At 45.3% G+C, this 16,057-nt stretch overlaps 1 protein-coding gene across 4 annotated transcripts in view; it reads left to right on the plus strand.

Moving 5' to 3' along the window:
- Positions 1-286: 286 nt before the first annotated feature.
- Positions 287-16,057, plus strand: part of ATP2B2 (ATPase plasma membrane Ca2+ transporting 2) — a 397,274-nt gene continuing 381,503 nt past the window's right edge. For all 4 annotated transcript variants that reach the window (XR_005258393.1, XM_038149263.1, XM_038149261.1 and 1 more), the window contains exon 1: positions 287-410. The gene's annotated coding sequence lies outside the window, so the exon portion shown is untranslated. The remainder of the gene's footprint in view (positions 411-16,057) is intronic.

Here is a 16,057-nt window from a genome sequence, read left to right on the forward strand (position 1 = left end):
TCTCGCCGAGGCGCCCCAGAGCCGCGCTCACCTGCGCGGAGCCTCCCGCGGTTCCGGCCCCGCCGCGCATCCCCCGAGCCCGCGGAGCGTCCGCGCACCTGCGGGAGCCCTGCGGGAGCCCGCGGAGCGGAGCGGGGCGCGGCGCAGCCTCTCCCCGCTGAGGGGAGCCCCAGCCCCGCCGGGGGAGGCTCGGCTCGGCTCCGGCACCTCGCGGGGTGGGGAGAGGCGCTGCCCGCCCCCCCCAGGGCTTCCCCGCTAAGTCAGACGGAGCCGCCGCCTCCCGGCGCAGCGCAGCGGCCCCGGCGCAGGAGGAGGCGCCGTGCGCGGCCCGAGTCCCCGGGCGCTGCCGCCGGCGGGGGGACAGCGGCGGCTCCGCGCTCCCGGCGGCTCCGCTCCGCTCGCCGGCTCAGGTAGGAGCGGCAGCGGCGACCCCGGGGCCGGCCCGGTGACCTTGAGGGGGGCGGCGGGGGCGGGAGCGCTGCCGGGGCCGAGCCCATCCCGGCGCGGTGCCGGGGCAGCGGGATGCGGCCGGAGGATGCGCTCGGGCGGGGGATGGAGGCGGCTCCGCGGGGCAGGCGGATCGGCGGCAGCGGCTGCGGGAAGCCTCTGATCGCAGCCCGGCTGGAGCCCGGAGGGCTCTCAGGGACGCGATCGGGTCGGGAGGCGGCGGTGGCCGCGCTCTGCCCCGGCCGGGGGCTGGGAGGCGGCGGCGGAGCCCCGCGCTGCCCGCCCGCGGCCCCGGGGCGCCGCTCCTCCTGGAAATATTAATGTCAGAGAGTCCTAAGGAGGTGGTTGCCCGCAGCCCCGCTCCCCCGGCGGCGCTGATGGAAGAGAAGCCCTCCCGGGAGCGGCGTCCCCGGCGCTCGCCCAGCTTCGCCGCGGCCGGGTTGGGGCTTTTTTGGGTTTTTTCTTCTTTTCTTCTTTTCCACGGGGGGGATCGAAATGTTTTACAAGCAGTAGTTTCCAAAGCCTCGCAGTACTCCAGCGGAGCGTTTGGAGCGGCTCAAAGCCCGAGCAGAATGCGGCGGGAGGGAACTTTGCCCGGGTCGCGCAGTGCGCCAGCCCCGGTGCCCGGGATGCCGCTGAGGCGGCCGCTGTAGTCGCGGTCGCCACCACCCTGGCACGGATGCCGTCAAGATGTGCTTTCCTACCGTCACTGAACAGAATGGGTTCTTCTGCTAAAATCTTGGTTTGGAGACTGTACTAGAAACGTGAAAGGAGGGGCACTGTCTTCCGTTCTGTATCTTTGAAAGGCCTCCTGTATTGTAGGTGGAGAAAACCTCTCCTTTGCTGAATTAAACTGTCCAAAAGTTTATTTCTTTCTGTGTATTTCTTGCTGATTCTTTTTGCTTGTGTTTTTTTTTTTTTTTCCCCATCTATTGTGCAGTTTTATCACGTTACACCAACCCGATTCTGTGCTAATACTTTCTTTACTTTCTTTTTAATTAAAGCGTATTTTGTAGTAAAGTGCTATTTGAGAAGCATGGGGACCAAGATAAGGTGCTGGGAAGATAGGCGAGCTGAAAGCAATGTTGAGTAGGACTTAACTGCTCCCAAAATAAGCTAAAATGTAAGTTTTTAAACAGTGTGAAAGTTGATAGTGCTGTAACTCAACTCCCAAAGAGTAAAAGGGAATCTTTTAAGGAATTCTGTGTGTGGCTGGTAGATACTGTGAGCCCTGATTGCATAAGCAGTTCTTTGAGCGGGTCTGCACGCACGCTGTCGTGCTCTCAGCACCACTTTGTTTCTGACCCTGTCCCCTCACCTACATGTGACTAAATTTCATGTGCTGACTCAAACAGGATTCAGCATTTTCATGACTCTTCTGTGGAGAAGTGGTTGCTCTGTGGTATCTTGCTAGGAAAGCAGCTCTGTATTCCCTGCAATGACTTCATGGTCTGACGTTAAGCTCCATTTTCAAAGTGAACGTTGCTGCAAGCTCTTCCTAAAGCAAAACAATATGGATTAAATGTTCAGTTTAGTGTCAATATTAACATAGTCACTTTAACACTTAATGGAATGAATGCAGAGTATTCTGTTACCTTGAATTCCTATTTGATACCAGCACTGTCCTTTGCTCACATGCCGTAAATCCAGGACCACAACCTCTTGATTATCCAGGCTATTGAGTGTGATATTGATCCAAATGTCTGGCATGTCTCTCTGTCCCGTAGGCACATAGTTTGTGGTGGTTGGGATGGGGCTGAGCCTCATCCCCAGTGGGCAGAGCTGTGAGCAGCAGGTGAGCAGCACTGACAGCAGTGAGCCATGGAGTGCCCGGGGGCACTGAGCAACCACCAACGGGAGCAGAGGGCACACAGGGGCACTGCAGGAACAGGAGGGGATAAAAGGCTGGGCTGAAGAACAAGAGGAGCAGATGCTTGCAGCCTTCTGAAGTGGAATGATGTTACTCTGTATGGGCAGATGCCTGAAGCCTTCTGGAGAGACATGCTGTTACTGTGTATGGGTTGAAGCTTTCTGAAATGGCAGGGGGATACTCTGTGTATGGTGGCCATCTCAGCTGTGACACTATCCCAACCACACCTTTTAACCACTCAATTGTCTATTTCCTGATCATGCAAAGTACATTTTTACTGTTTTTGCCAAGCTCTGTGGGGAGATAATGGGGATATTTATATGGTGTCCTGTGGTGCTGTCATCTTGATGGGTTTGGTTTGGAGGAGGCTGAATGAAGAACTGTCATAGCCAGTGGGCTGGGTTGGGTTTGGTTTGGTTTCCCCAGAGAGGTGTTTGGTGCTATTGGAGATGCCTCAGGGCTCCTCTCCTGGCCTTTGTCTCTGTTTCAGAGGGCTGTGAGTCTCCACTGTGTCCCATGTCACGTACCAGGTACCTCTGGCAGTGTTTGCTGCCTTTTTGGAGCTGGCTGAGTCAAACCTGGTGCATTTGTCTGGCTCCTTATCCTTGGTTATCCAACAATAAAGCACCTCAGGCCACAGAAACTTCAGTGATGTGACTGGGAAGTTGGACGTTTGCCTGAATATTGATAATCCTCTAAGTGCTTGGAGTTTATCTGCACCAACAAAACCTGTGCATTCTGGTTATCGTAGGCAGCTTGAAGGGTAGCACATGAGGTTGAAAAGGAAATTCTGATACTCAAAGCACTCTAAAACTTGGATTGTAACTTAAGGATAGGTTCAGGACTGCAGCTGGGGAAAAGTCATCTGCGTTGACCAGAGGAAAAAGCAGAGTAATTGTACAAGAGATAAGCGATTGTTTTAGTGGCAGTCTGATGGGAGATGATAGTGAAGGAGATAATTGGGAGCAGAATGAATGTTTACATTTAAACAAAATTGTGTGGCTGCTGAAATCTTTTAAAACAAACATCTGAACAAAGTTCAAACTTCTGGTGATGCTTATCCTTGGAATGTGTGCGTCAGACATAAGAATTCTGTTTCCAAACAGCTTTACATTTAATGTACACTGTGCAGTAAATGGCTGCAATTTGCAAAGCTCAGAGTGGAACTTAAGCTGTCCTTGGAAAGAAAAAGTTTGTAAAAAGTAAATTAAATAACAATGCAGATTATTTTATGACCAGAAGTGGCAAATGCAAAAGGATAAATAGTTTTAATTATCGGAAAAGAAAAATATCAAATATTTGAGAAAGGAAAAGTGAGAATGAACAAGAAATATTTGTGTGTAATAGGATGACAGAGGTGACAGCAATGAGTGTCACAGTCACTGAGATCCAGTTTGGCCTCAGTATATTCATGCTACAAAATTATCAGTTAAATCAGAATGACTTGTTTATTGCCAAAGCCTACTTTGAGAAAGAGTTTCATCTTCATAAACAGAGTTATTTAGTAGTGAAATATTTCAGACTTCCATTTTATGGGTGTGACCAATTTTTCACATCTATGTGATCTGAGACAGCACCTCCTCAGGGATGTGTGACTCCCATATTGCTGATGACCCCAGATCCAGCAGCATGGGCTTGTATCTAAGGGTTATTATGTAAAAGGCTGTGTTTTCACCTATTTTGGAAGTTATGCTCAGAATTCTTGAGTATTTTGTAACATCTAAATAAAACAACTGGTGTGCAGCAGGGATGCCCTCCACGCACTGGAATGTAAACCAAAAAAGCTTTAAATATTTCTAGGAGGCAGAGGTTGCTACATCTTTAATCAGTGCAATAGAAAGTGTGTTTTGGAGAGTTCACTGAACACCTTTAATTGTGCAGAAAAGGCATTTCTGAAGAGCCTGCTCAGGTCAGTGCCCTCAGCACCTCAAGAGCAATTCTCCTGTGGATGCTTATTCATCTGCTTCCAGCCTTTCTCTCCCCTGATCCAAAGGCTTGCACCGCTGGGTTTTACAGTCCCTCCATCACTCCTGCTCCTATTCACATCCCAAGAACTGCTCAGCTTCGGAGGCTGCCACGTTTGGGGTGCCAAAGGCTTGGGAAGGCAAGGTTGTGGTGCCAGAGCTGAACCTCCATGAGAGAGCAGCAGTGGGGCTGTGTGCTGGGTTTTCCAGTTGCCATAATACAGGAACCTCTGTTTGCACAGCGAGTTTGTTCCCTGGGTGTTGGAATGCCTTTAAAAGGTCTCAGCAGGGAGGTTTTTCAGAGGCAGACCTGCCTGATTTCATTGGTGCTCCGAGGTATTTCTGCCTGCACGTAGCCCGTGGGATTGTGTAAACACTGTGTGTAAACACAGAAACTGTCACAGGGGCTCTCACCTTCATCAAGGATTGATGTTAATTGTTCAAGGGATGGGATTTGGAGCTGCAAGACTGAATCACATTTTCCCCTCACTCTCCACAGCAGAGTGACCTTGGATGCACATTTCAAGTTTTGAAAACCTTTTGTGTGTTGTGAAGCCAGAACATTGCAGCTGTCTCTGTTCAGTTTTTCTATTTCTAAGATTGATAAATCATTAATTCCACAGTGTTTGGGGAATTGCCTTTAGCCTGATTTATTTATTAAAAAGGCTCAAATAGCTTGTATTGAACTTATGAAAATTATACCTCCTCTAAAATCATCCACCAGGGGTGAAGATTGCTCCAAGATACTGCAGCTGCTGTCCACTCCAGATGCATCTCTTCATGGGATGCTTTGGGGTTCAGGAGTTTTCTGGTGAACAGGATTTCTCCTGATGGTTTATCAGTGAGCCCAATGCCCAGCACATTCCTCTTGTTATCTCATTATGAGCAGGAGAATCCAAGCCTCTGGATAGCTTTCCTGTGCGGAAGAAGTCACCTTGAAAGTATTTGCTGATCCTGTGTATTCTGTCCTGCTTATTGAACAGCCATTCTTCATTAGGGGCAGTTATTCCCACTGATGGGAAATCTTCCCTCCTGGAAGGTATGATTGCATTCAGCACAGAAGACAAAATAGGGCCGTGTTTTAGATGATCCAGCATTCCATTTTTTGTGACTCAGGTAATTTTTTGGTATTTTAAACTTTTTTGTACTGTTGTTATTATTTGAAGAGGTTAGTACTGTTTAAGGGGATTTAAATAATATGAATTGTGTTTTCAGGGAATGTTCTCTGTAACCCATACTGAAAACTTCCAATAGATTGATGATGGGTTCCTAGAAAGTACCCCAATAGGCATTTCAGAATATTTTTAAGCAGAAGTGTGATTGAGGAGATTTATGATAATCAAGATATGCTTGATTAATCATCAGATTTCTTTGAAATTGCTGAATCTTAAAGTAATTACTCCAGCAGAATTAAGAATTACATTCTTTGCCATCTGAGGAAATGGATATGTGCATTTTTAGGTGCTGGCCTACAGTTACAGGAAAAGCACAGTGGAAGTTTTGAGAAGAAATTTCATTATTTACAACTAATTGGGAGCATTATTTGGTGTATTTACAACTGCTTTGCTGCATTGAATTTGTGGCCTTAGGTTCAAATGCAGTGTTAATGCATTGCTTTAGTCTACAGATGCATGTTCACCAGCATTTTTTCTCATATGTGAAGTGCTTTACAAGCTTTAAATCAGTTTATGTGAAGTAAAAATAGAAGGCTGGCATGAGTTTTGGCCTATGAACAGTAGATAATAATTACATGAAGAAAAAAGTGTTAAAATTTTACCTGGAAAAGATCTATTCCACATCATTGGGTATTTCTTAATTACAGAAAGTGTCCAAAAGCGCTGACAAGAGCTAGGCCCATTTTTTAGCTAAGCTTGAAAATGTCACAAGAATCAATCTGGAAGATGTAGAATGATTCTTCTAGAAAGGTTAAATACTCTGAAAAATTAATGTGTTATATACAGCAGCCCTGGTGGTTCTGTGTCAAGTGCTAAAGACTTTGAGAGCAGCAGGAACACGAAAATGCCATTATGGCCTGAGAAGGTTGGTGCTGATGGGTGTGTTCCCTGCAAAGATGCACTATTACACTGCTTTTTGTGTGACCCAGCACTGCTCCCCTCATATTTCCCCTTGGCACTGCTGACATTTATTGCTCCCCAGCTAAATAGGATGACAAGACAGAGTTGCATTTACTGTGAATTTTCTTGTGATTTTTTTCCCCCACTCATGTTGTGCAAGTTTCTGGACAGTGGAGAAAAATGGAAAGGTTATTGTCTGAGTGACAGTCCTGTTAGACATCCTGGCATGAAATGTGCCTTTTTAAAAATACCATTATACTGTCTTTTACTTATAGTCAACTGTGGCTTTTAGAACCCTTCCAGCAGAGCTCAGCTGATCTCTATTTAGTGTTTTTCTTGATGTCTAGATTTGCACTTGCTCTGTTTACACTTCACTTTTCAACAGGTCCTTCAATGCTTCAAGTTCTAGTGTGAATTTTGATCTTGTTTGCTTGTGAGCTGGAGGTGATATGAGCCCTACCTGTTTCCTTCACATTTTTCTCTCCTGGCATTTTCTAATGTGTGCGGTGAGTTGTGAGATGAATTCCACTGGCAATGAGTTTTAGTAATCACTTTTAATTTGGGGGGTTGTTTGGTTTTGATTTTTTTTTTGAAGAAACTGCACCCCCTAAACTGCAATTTCCTATCAGTCCTTCCACCCCATGAAAATATCATGTTGGCCTGTTACAGAAAGCCTTACTGTAGCCAGTTGAACCTGCCTGGTGCTGGGGTTTCCTCCTGTAGTAGCCCAGTTACCATATCAAAAAGGAAATTTCATTGCTTTGATGTTCTGATTATTTTCAGGCACTTTTAATCCTGGAGGTACCTACATGGTAATTTCACTTGTTCAAGTGTCCTCTGTGGTATAAAAGGGAGGTGGCTGGGTTTGCAGTTCCTTCAGCTTAGCCTTGCTTCTCCTTTTGGAGCTGCACACTGTTTTTGCATCTCCACTGTCCTTTGGGAACTCTACCCTCCCTTTGTGCATTATTGAATATAATAGCTAATGTTTGGGGATGGCTTTAGGTAATTCCTTAAGCACTCTGTGGTGAACTTCATCATTCTCTAGCACACTGAGTATGTCTGGCTTCCTTTGATACTTTTTAGCCTGTTCTTTCTTTTCTTCAGGCCTCTGGTCCTGTCTTCTCAGTGAAAATCACTTTAGAAACATTTTTGCTTTTCATTATCCTTTAGATGGAAACATAAAAGAATATGAAGGAAGTACTGAATGCTTCAGCTTTCTCTTTGCCATCTGTTATTTTCTCTCCTTCCCCATTAAATACTAGAATCTGCTTATCTTTTTCTCCCACTTACTTCTGTTGTATTTATAGATCCTTTTCCTATTGCCTTTTTATGTCCCTCATTAGCTGTTGATCCTTTTGTGTGTTGGCTCATCTGGATCAGAACTGAGCCATTTGTGCCATTCCAATTCTTGTTCTTTGTTAAATGTTCTTGTTTCACCTTTTATACAATCTCTTCTGCTAGTCAAAGCCTTCGAAGATTCTGGGTGTAACAGTCTCTTCCAGTGTTTCCTGTATTCCCCCTGCACTGGGATAATCTCTTGCACTATTTTATGCACTTTTCATTGGTAATTGTCAGTTTGCCTGAATTCCTCGATCCTCTCTTTAAGAAATGTTACAAATCATTTGACTGAGTTTGCTGAAGCTGCTGCCCTGAATTCCACTTCTTTCTTGTGCTTCCTTCACATCTTCCTTTCAACGTGTCACTGGTCAGTTCCCTTGGCTTGTGACAATGCTTACTTGAAATGTATTGCTGCCCTTAAGATCCCAGCCAGTGCTTTCCCATTAATCAGAATAAAATGCAGCTGCAGCCTTAGCAGCGCTTCCGTGCTCATACCTTTATCCCGTTAGCACAGCTCCAGCTCGATGATATCCCGTGTTTCCTCCTCAAGGAAAGACTAAAAATATGCAGGTGTGTGAGGGCTGTGGCATGGGATGGGAGAACAAATCGTGTGTTGTCACCTGCTTTGTTAGGGGACGTTTTGTGCCTCCATACACACTGCTTGTCCTTGTGGGCTGCTGCTTTAGATTCACCATTTAGCTGTTACAGAGTGCACATAACCTGCCTGCTTCAAGGGTTAATTAATCACTGCTTGTAAAGCTGCTGGGAATTTTGGATAGGAAATGCTGCTGTAAGCACAAAGCTCTGTTTGTACGTGCAAGATATTTGTAGTGTTATTCAATAAGAGCATTAAAGCCATTTACTTATGTAGAAGTGGAGTGTGATATGTTCTACACATACACAACCAACCAAGTCTATCCTGTACATCAAAATATTGAGATTTTTTGCTGCTGTTCTTGAGGACACCTTTCTGAGAACCTTTGCATTTCAAGTAGAAGAACCTGCCTAGCACCAAATGCACTGTAGTTAAAATTCCATCCAGCCCTAGGGAGAGAATTCGTAGGCTTAGCACCAAGGGTTGTGCTCTTGTCAAGTAACATTTAGGGCCTGATTGTCAAATAAGTTATAGATAATGCAGTAGGAAGGTTTAATGTATTAAGGGCAGGATTTTTAAAAAGGGGAAGAATGGAAGCCAAATGGAATTTTAAGTCCTGTTGGCTTGTCAATGGGATTTGTGCATCCCTAAGCTGGATGTTTTTGAAAATAACCCTGTAAATTGGTGACTAATAGAGATCTTTCCATGATAATGGCTTACAAGTTACCATTAATAATTCAGCTGGAGGTTATTGCAGTTGGACTCAGTACCTCCTGAAAATGGTGAAAAGCTTCTCTCTGTGATTTTAGTGGCTTTGGGTTATTGGACACTGATGAAATAATGTGCTTTTGAGGGATGATTTTGCCCCTTTCAATGCATCTTGGCAGTCAGAACTGAAAGTCACGAATTACAGGAGAAATGGATGCTGGAGCCTTCTTTATTGCTGTTCATGTGCCAGTATTTTCAGGGATGTCTAAGATCCTGTCCTCCCGAGCTCAGGAGGAATCAGGCAAAGTGAGTTTCTCAGTGGAAGACTTCCACAGGCAGAGCTCGGCAGTGGATTTCCTTGGGAAGTGGGAAGTGGCTGTTCCTGCTGTGCAGCACAGGCCCTGCATCCCCCCTGTAGCTCCCTGTAATCCCTCTTCTTCCTCCATCCCCTTCTTCCTGCCCCTCCATCCCAGCCCTGCATCCCCCTGCCCCCTCATCCCATCCCCACATCCCTCATCCCATCCCATCCCTGCATCCCCCTGCCCCGTCATCCCATCCCCGCATCCCTCATCCCATCCCCACATCCCTCATCCCATCCCATCCCATCCCCGCATCCCTCATCCCATCCCCGCATCCCTCATCCCATTCCCACATCCCTCATCCCATCCCATCCTCTCATCCCTCATCCCATCCCATCCCTGCATCCCCCTGCCCCGTCATCCCATCCCCTCATTCCATCCCAAGCCTGCATCCCTCATCCCATCCCATCCCATCCCATCCCACCCTCACATCCCTCATCCCATCCCTGCATCCCCCTGCCCCCGTCCCAGCCCCGCATCTCCCATCCCATCCCATCCCATCCCATCCCATCCCATCCCATCCCATCCCATCCCATCCCATCCCATCCCATCCCATCCCATCCCATCCCATCTCATTCCATCCCAAGCCTGCATCCCTCATCCCATCCCATCCCATCCCATCCCATCCCATCCCATCCCATCCCATCCCATCCCACCCTCACATCCCTCATCCCATCCCTGCATCCCCCTGCCCCCGTCCCAGCCCCGCATCTCCCATCCCATCCCATCCCATCCCATCCCATCCCATCCCATCCCATCCCATCCCATCCCATCCCATCCCATCCCATCCCATCCCATCCCATCCCATCCCATCCCATCCCATCCCATCCCATCCCATCCCCGCATCCCCATCCCATCCCATCCCATCCCATCCCATCCCATCCCGTCCCCGCAGCCGCTCCCCGGCACGGCGCTGCCGCAGCCGCCGCCGGCTCGCTCCGCTCCTTCTCCCCGTGCGCCTCTCCCGTCTCCCTCCGTTCTGCACACATCGGCACCGATCCTTTCCCGGTGACCCCTTCCATTCCTCCACACGCTCCCGTTCGCTGCCGCTCCGGCTGGAGGCCGGGCCGTTCCGGGCTGCCAGCTGACCCTGCCGCTTTTCTCCAGCCGGGTTGTCAGGAATCCCAGGAGCACAGCGCTGTCTCCGGGTGATCTGTGTGCAAAGACAGAAAACACAAGACCCGTGTGCGTTTTTATGGGGAACGCAAGATCTGTGAAACAACAGCGGTATTTTTAAAACAGCAGATGGAATATTGTGGGATTTCTGAGGAGATGTGGATTTTTTGTTATTCTACCAATATCTGTGAAAAGACATTAATTAATCAAAACGAGGATTGGTGTAAACATGTTCATTAACACTGAAAGATGAGCCGATAGGTCCAGATGCCTCTGCAGTGGTGAGATTTATTTTTCTAAGTGAAAACACAGAGGTGCTGGTGTTGCACTGGAAGTCATTTGGAAGTGTTTCTGTACCCTCCCAGCAGCACTCAGCGCCTGCTAGCACTCTGCCTCTGCAGCAGCAAGGGCTGTTCAGCGCTGATGGCTTCTCAAGCTCAATAAAACCATGCCTCAGACGTGACTCTGCCTGGATTTCTCTGTGGAACAGAGGATTGCCCAGCGAAGGACACTTAGGGAAGTTGAAATCAAGAGTTCTGGGTGCACACATTAGTGTTTGGTTCCTCTGTGGGTGCTTCAGTCCTGGGGGTGGGGTGGGGTGGGAGGGGATTTTTCATCCTGTTAATTCATGCAACTTGTGGCTTCATGATTTTCCTACCATTCAGCTTAACTTTTTTTTTTTTCTTTTCATATTTCTGTGTAAATACGATGGAAAAAAGAAGTAATTGTGGAGGAGCTTATGATATCCATTCTGATTTGAAACCTGTGACTTCTGGAAGGAGACTGCAGCCCTAAAAGGTTTGCTGTGTGAGGGGAGGGCATACAGCAGGAAAAGCCATAGGATGGCTTTAAGTGTTGAACAATAAAACCGGAACCAAAAGCTTGCTATAAATAGCAGCCTGGTCCCAGCTCAGTGAAGTACTTAAGCACATGCCTAAATCCCTCCTTGTTCAACAAAGCACTTACATGTGCACTTGGATTCTGCTGGAATAAAGCAGTGAGCATCAGGCCTGAGTGCTGGGTGGGATTAGGGGCTGTGGGGACACGCAGACCCCAGAGAAGGGTGCCTTCCTGCACAGCCCCTGCTGTGCTGGGAGCCTTTTATAGGACATTTCTGACCCCAGAGAAGGGTGCTTTCCCCCACAGCCCCTGGTGTGCTGGGAGCCTTTGTGGGGCAGTGTTTTATAGGAAATTTCTGACGCTGTGCACTGACCAATTAACTTGGAGAACTGCAGGGCATGGAAGTGTTGCAGAGCATTTGTGTTCTGATATTCCAACAATTGTGTTCTTGTGTTGTTTGCCAATTGATCAGGCTTAATGATAACTGCTGCTTTTGTGATAGTAGGACCTGTATTATCCACTGAAGTGAATTTCCATTTTCTTTGTGAAACTGATGCATGAGGATTTTCCTCCTGACATCAGCGAGGCAGCTGCAGTCAGGAGTTCAGAGCATGGGCTTCTCCATCCAGGGATCCCAGCTGACACCCTCAAGGAGTCTTCAGGTACATCTAAAAACCATTTGGATCTCAGTTTTAGAGATGCTTACATAAGATCTCTTATAAAGGCCTAATTTCTAAAAAAATACCATCTATTTTCTTCTAAGGAAATCTAATTTACCATTTCAGTTTTTCAAAGTATTGCCCACTATACAACTATTCTACAGGGATCCTGACTGTTGACAGCTATTTTTAGTCAGCTTATCTCTGGAAAGGCTCCACAGAAATTCCACAGTGGTTGTTGTGGCTGGATCCATCAGAAAGTGAGAATTAGAAACTGTATCTCAATCAGGCGAAAATAATGAAAATACAATATATCCTGTTTCTTTACCGCATGGACATATACAGTGAAATAGACATTTTTTTTCATTTGTAGGAGTATGAAGGTGGTAAAACTTCTATTTCCCCTGAGATGGAAACTTCAGTGTGTCAGTCCCTCATCAGGGATTCAGAGGTACAGATTGGCTTTTGAGAAACCTGCCCTGAGTCCCTGCTCTGTCTGACAGTGCAGCTTTCACATCTCAGATCACTCAAAGTTAATCAGCCCAAGATTCCCCAAATGCATTTCAGAATATTGGTTATCTTTCACCTTCACAACTGGGATAATTCTGAAAAATTTTCTTTCCAATGGAAATCTGGTTGAACTAATGAATGGTTGGACTTTTGATGAAGCAAATGTTTGACCAAAAAGTGTTCGGATGTTTTGATGAAACAGAGTTACCATGATGATTTAGTGGATATAAATATATATATATATACACACACACACAAACACACACGTATCTGTCAAATGGATCTAAAAGACCACTTTCAAAACTATTCTTTGAAGAATTGTGGCTGTTTAAAAGGAAGTCTGTAGAGCCCAAGTCATACCTGGTGCTAATTGTCAGTCACAGTGCTGGGGCTTTGTTTACTTCACTGTTTCTCTGTTGGGAAAATCTGTGTACCTGTTTTGTGGGGGTGCTCTAAATCTCTACCAGGAAAAGCACACTGTAAGAACGGTTAATTCAAATGTTATATGTTTGAGCTGATTAAAGAAATTCTAATCTGGATCCTTATGTAGGAAGTTATAAAAGGCTTTCATAATTTAAACCAGATCAAGTCTATAAAGTCATAATAAGCTCATGTAAATCTCCCCAGTGTAATAGTTGAAATTTTTCAATTCTATAATTAAAACCACCCCTCTGTAAATATTTGAGTGAAAGTCCCTTGTTGCTTTGCATTCTGTTTGATTAGGGCAGATTGAGGAAGGGCCATTTTGGGCTGACACAAATCCTGGCCAGTGTCAGGATGAGCTCTGACTCCATGGGCTGCACTTGGCACTTTGAGTTACCCAAAATGGGCTTTATCTCTGTGAGCCTCAAACTGTGTGAGTGACACTTTCTGTACCAAGGATCAAAACGTCTGTTAGAAACTGATCAAAACACCAAAATCAGGCTGTAGAATGACACATAACTTCTGTTAAAATGAATGGAGTTTCACTATGGGATGTAATTAAGCAGGTTGGTGGACAAGAAACTAATGAGCTGCTCTTTGTGAAATATGCAGAGAGAGTAACTTCCAGTAGGATATTGCCAGGGAAATGACGGATTAGAATGGAAATAAACCGATGAAGTATTTGATGGTCTGATGTTGAAATGTGCATGCAATGAAGCAAAGGAGTTCTGCGAAGTATAACTCTCTGTCAGGCTTCCTCTTTGCTGAAAAGAACTGCGGCGTTTTTAATTAAATGTTCCGGAGCTGGTTTGTTAAAGCTGCATGGCAAATAAATTATTTCATTATTTGGTCAATGGTGGTGCCAGAGGCCTTCAAGTCTTGCCTCCAGGAGAAGGGAAAATATTTTAAGCTATATATAAAGTACCATTACTAATTTTCAATACAAAAGCGGTCATAATTTTTATCAAGAAAAATTATCCAAGAAATGGAATTGCCTTCTGTTCTTTTTAGGGAAAAAACCCCCATTTTTCAAAGACAGAATTTTTTATGTGTTAAGGGGGTATTGTGAACCAAATTGAACAAAATGGTCATGCTTATTTCGTTAACAAAAATATTTAATAAAGGAAAAAGTACTGGGGAAATATGATCAGTCATTAATTCCTTTGCAGTGTCTTCTGTGCATTTTCACCTGCAGAAAGCTTTCAGCAGACTTTAACCTAAGCAGGGCTTCATCACCTGGATCCATTCTCCTCTCTCCCTTCCTCCAGCTCCTGGGGAAATTGAAGTCAAATTGCATTGTGCAGCAGATTAGTGGTGGGTTCAGTGATCAACTTGCAAGGCAGTGGTGACCTGGGAGCTTGGTCATGAGCGCTCCCCCTCTCCCAAATCCAGGGCCCTGGCTTTTCCCTCCATCCCTCCCTTCTGTCCCAGACGACCTACAAGGGACTATGGAAGTGCACACACAGGGCTGTGCATGGCAACAGCAGGCAAAGAGAGTTCTGAGGGAGGAAAAATGGATCTGTCAACTCAGAGCAATTTTCTTGCTCATCTCCAATTCCTCCTGAGTGTGGAAGGCAGGTTTCCTCTGGCCACACTCACGTGCCAGCTCCTGTGTGCCTGTGCTGGGCTCGTGCTTTAGGATTTAGGATGGATGGCAGCTGCTTGTACTCACTTTCCTCATCCTCACCCAGCAGCTTTGTAGATGGTGAAGGTGCAGTGACAGTGCTCAAAATAGCTTTGGTCTGAGAAACTCAGTGTGTTTTCAAGTTGGGTTTTTTCCTTTCTCTCTTTAATGTTTTTTTTTTCCATTTTGTTATCCAAGATGATTTTTAGCACCACCAGGGTTGGAATTGAAGTTCTTCACAGATTAGTCCAGCTGTGGAAATCTTTGCTGGATTCATAGAAATAACACAACACTGTTGCTGTTAAATAACTAATCATATAAATAACATTTGTTATTCATATGAATAGTTGTGTCAGCTCATTATAAGGTCATGACATATTTAAATACATCATATATTAAATGTATACTTCCTAAGATGCTTATTAATATGCACAATAATGTCTTGGCTTTCTGAGGGCAGATAAGTTTTTGTGTGTGTTGAAGCAGGAATTACAAGGAACTTCTGTGAAGCACTTCCTATCTATAAATATTTGTGAAACCCTGTCCAGCTATAAATAGGAAGGCAGGCTGGAGATGTGATCTTAGAAGACACCAGATTCAGTGAGGATGGTGCTGGAGTTCTGGAGCCAATGAGGCACCAAAGAGGTGCTTTTTATAGATGAGTATTTGGCCCTGATGACACACACAGATTACTAAATTGATTAATTTTCTGTTTCTGGCACAAGAATTTCTCTGCATCATCTCCATCATATGTGATGCTTTCCTGTAAGCTGTAGTTCCTGGAATCAGATAATACTGCAAAAACAGATTTTTCTTTTATTTCTTTGACTTTCCTTTTAGAAAATCCTTTGTAATTGTGTAGAAAAATGTTTTGAAATGCCTCAGATGTTGACTTAAAAAGAAACAAACCATCAATTTTTTCCTCCTTCTTCCTCCTTTTTATAAGGAATGACCAGATTAGGATTTTTTTTTTTAATTTCTTGATAATAATGTCTTTACAAGATAATTCTGGAGCTGCTTTGGAAGCCAGTTCTCTGCTACAGTAGTCAGCATTAATACAGCTGCATGAAATTCCTAGAGTGTATCATTGCCCTTTTAATGTTCAATTGAGAGTGAAAAATAGCATTTAAACTCACTGGGGCAGGAAGTGCAGGAAGGTGGAGTATCCAGTTGCCAGCAGGTTTACAGACACAGAATCATTTAATAAACTTGAGAAAAGTAGCTGAAAAGGAAGAAACTGCACATTAAGTTGAATCCTTGGTGTGCTCTGTGGTGCTGTTGTACTAGAGCAGATTACAGAAATCATGTAGGAGCATTCAGAATTTTCCTGTGTTTAAAAAGAAAAAACAAGAGCTCTTTTCTATAGAAATTAAATCCCAAGTTCTGTTAGGTAATCTCAAACTTAGTATTGAAGCCCCATGAATAAACCATTCTTATCAGCTGTGTTACAGGGAATTTCAGTGTGATTATGGCAAGCAGAAACTGGTGTTGGAATAAATCCTCCTGACAGTAACTCTTAAACTTTCAAA

This window comes from Motacilla alba, chromosome 12 (assembly GCF_015832195.1).
Source record: "Motacilla alba alba isolate MOTALB_02 chromosome 12, Motacilla_alba_V1.0_pri, whole genome shotgun sequence".
NCBI lineage: Eukaryota > Metazoa > Chordata > Aves > Passeriformes > Motacillidae > Motacilla > Motacilla alba.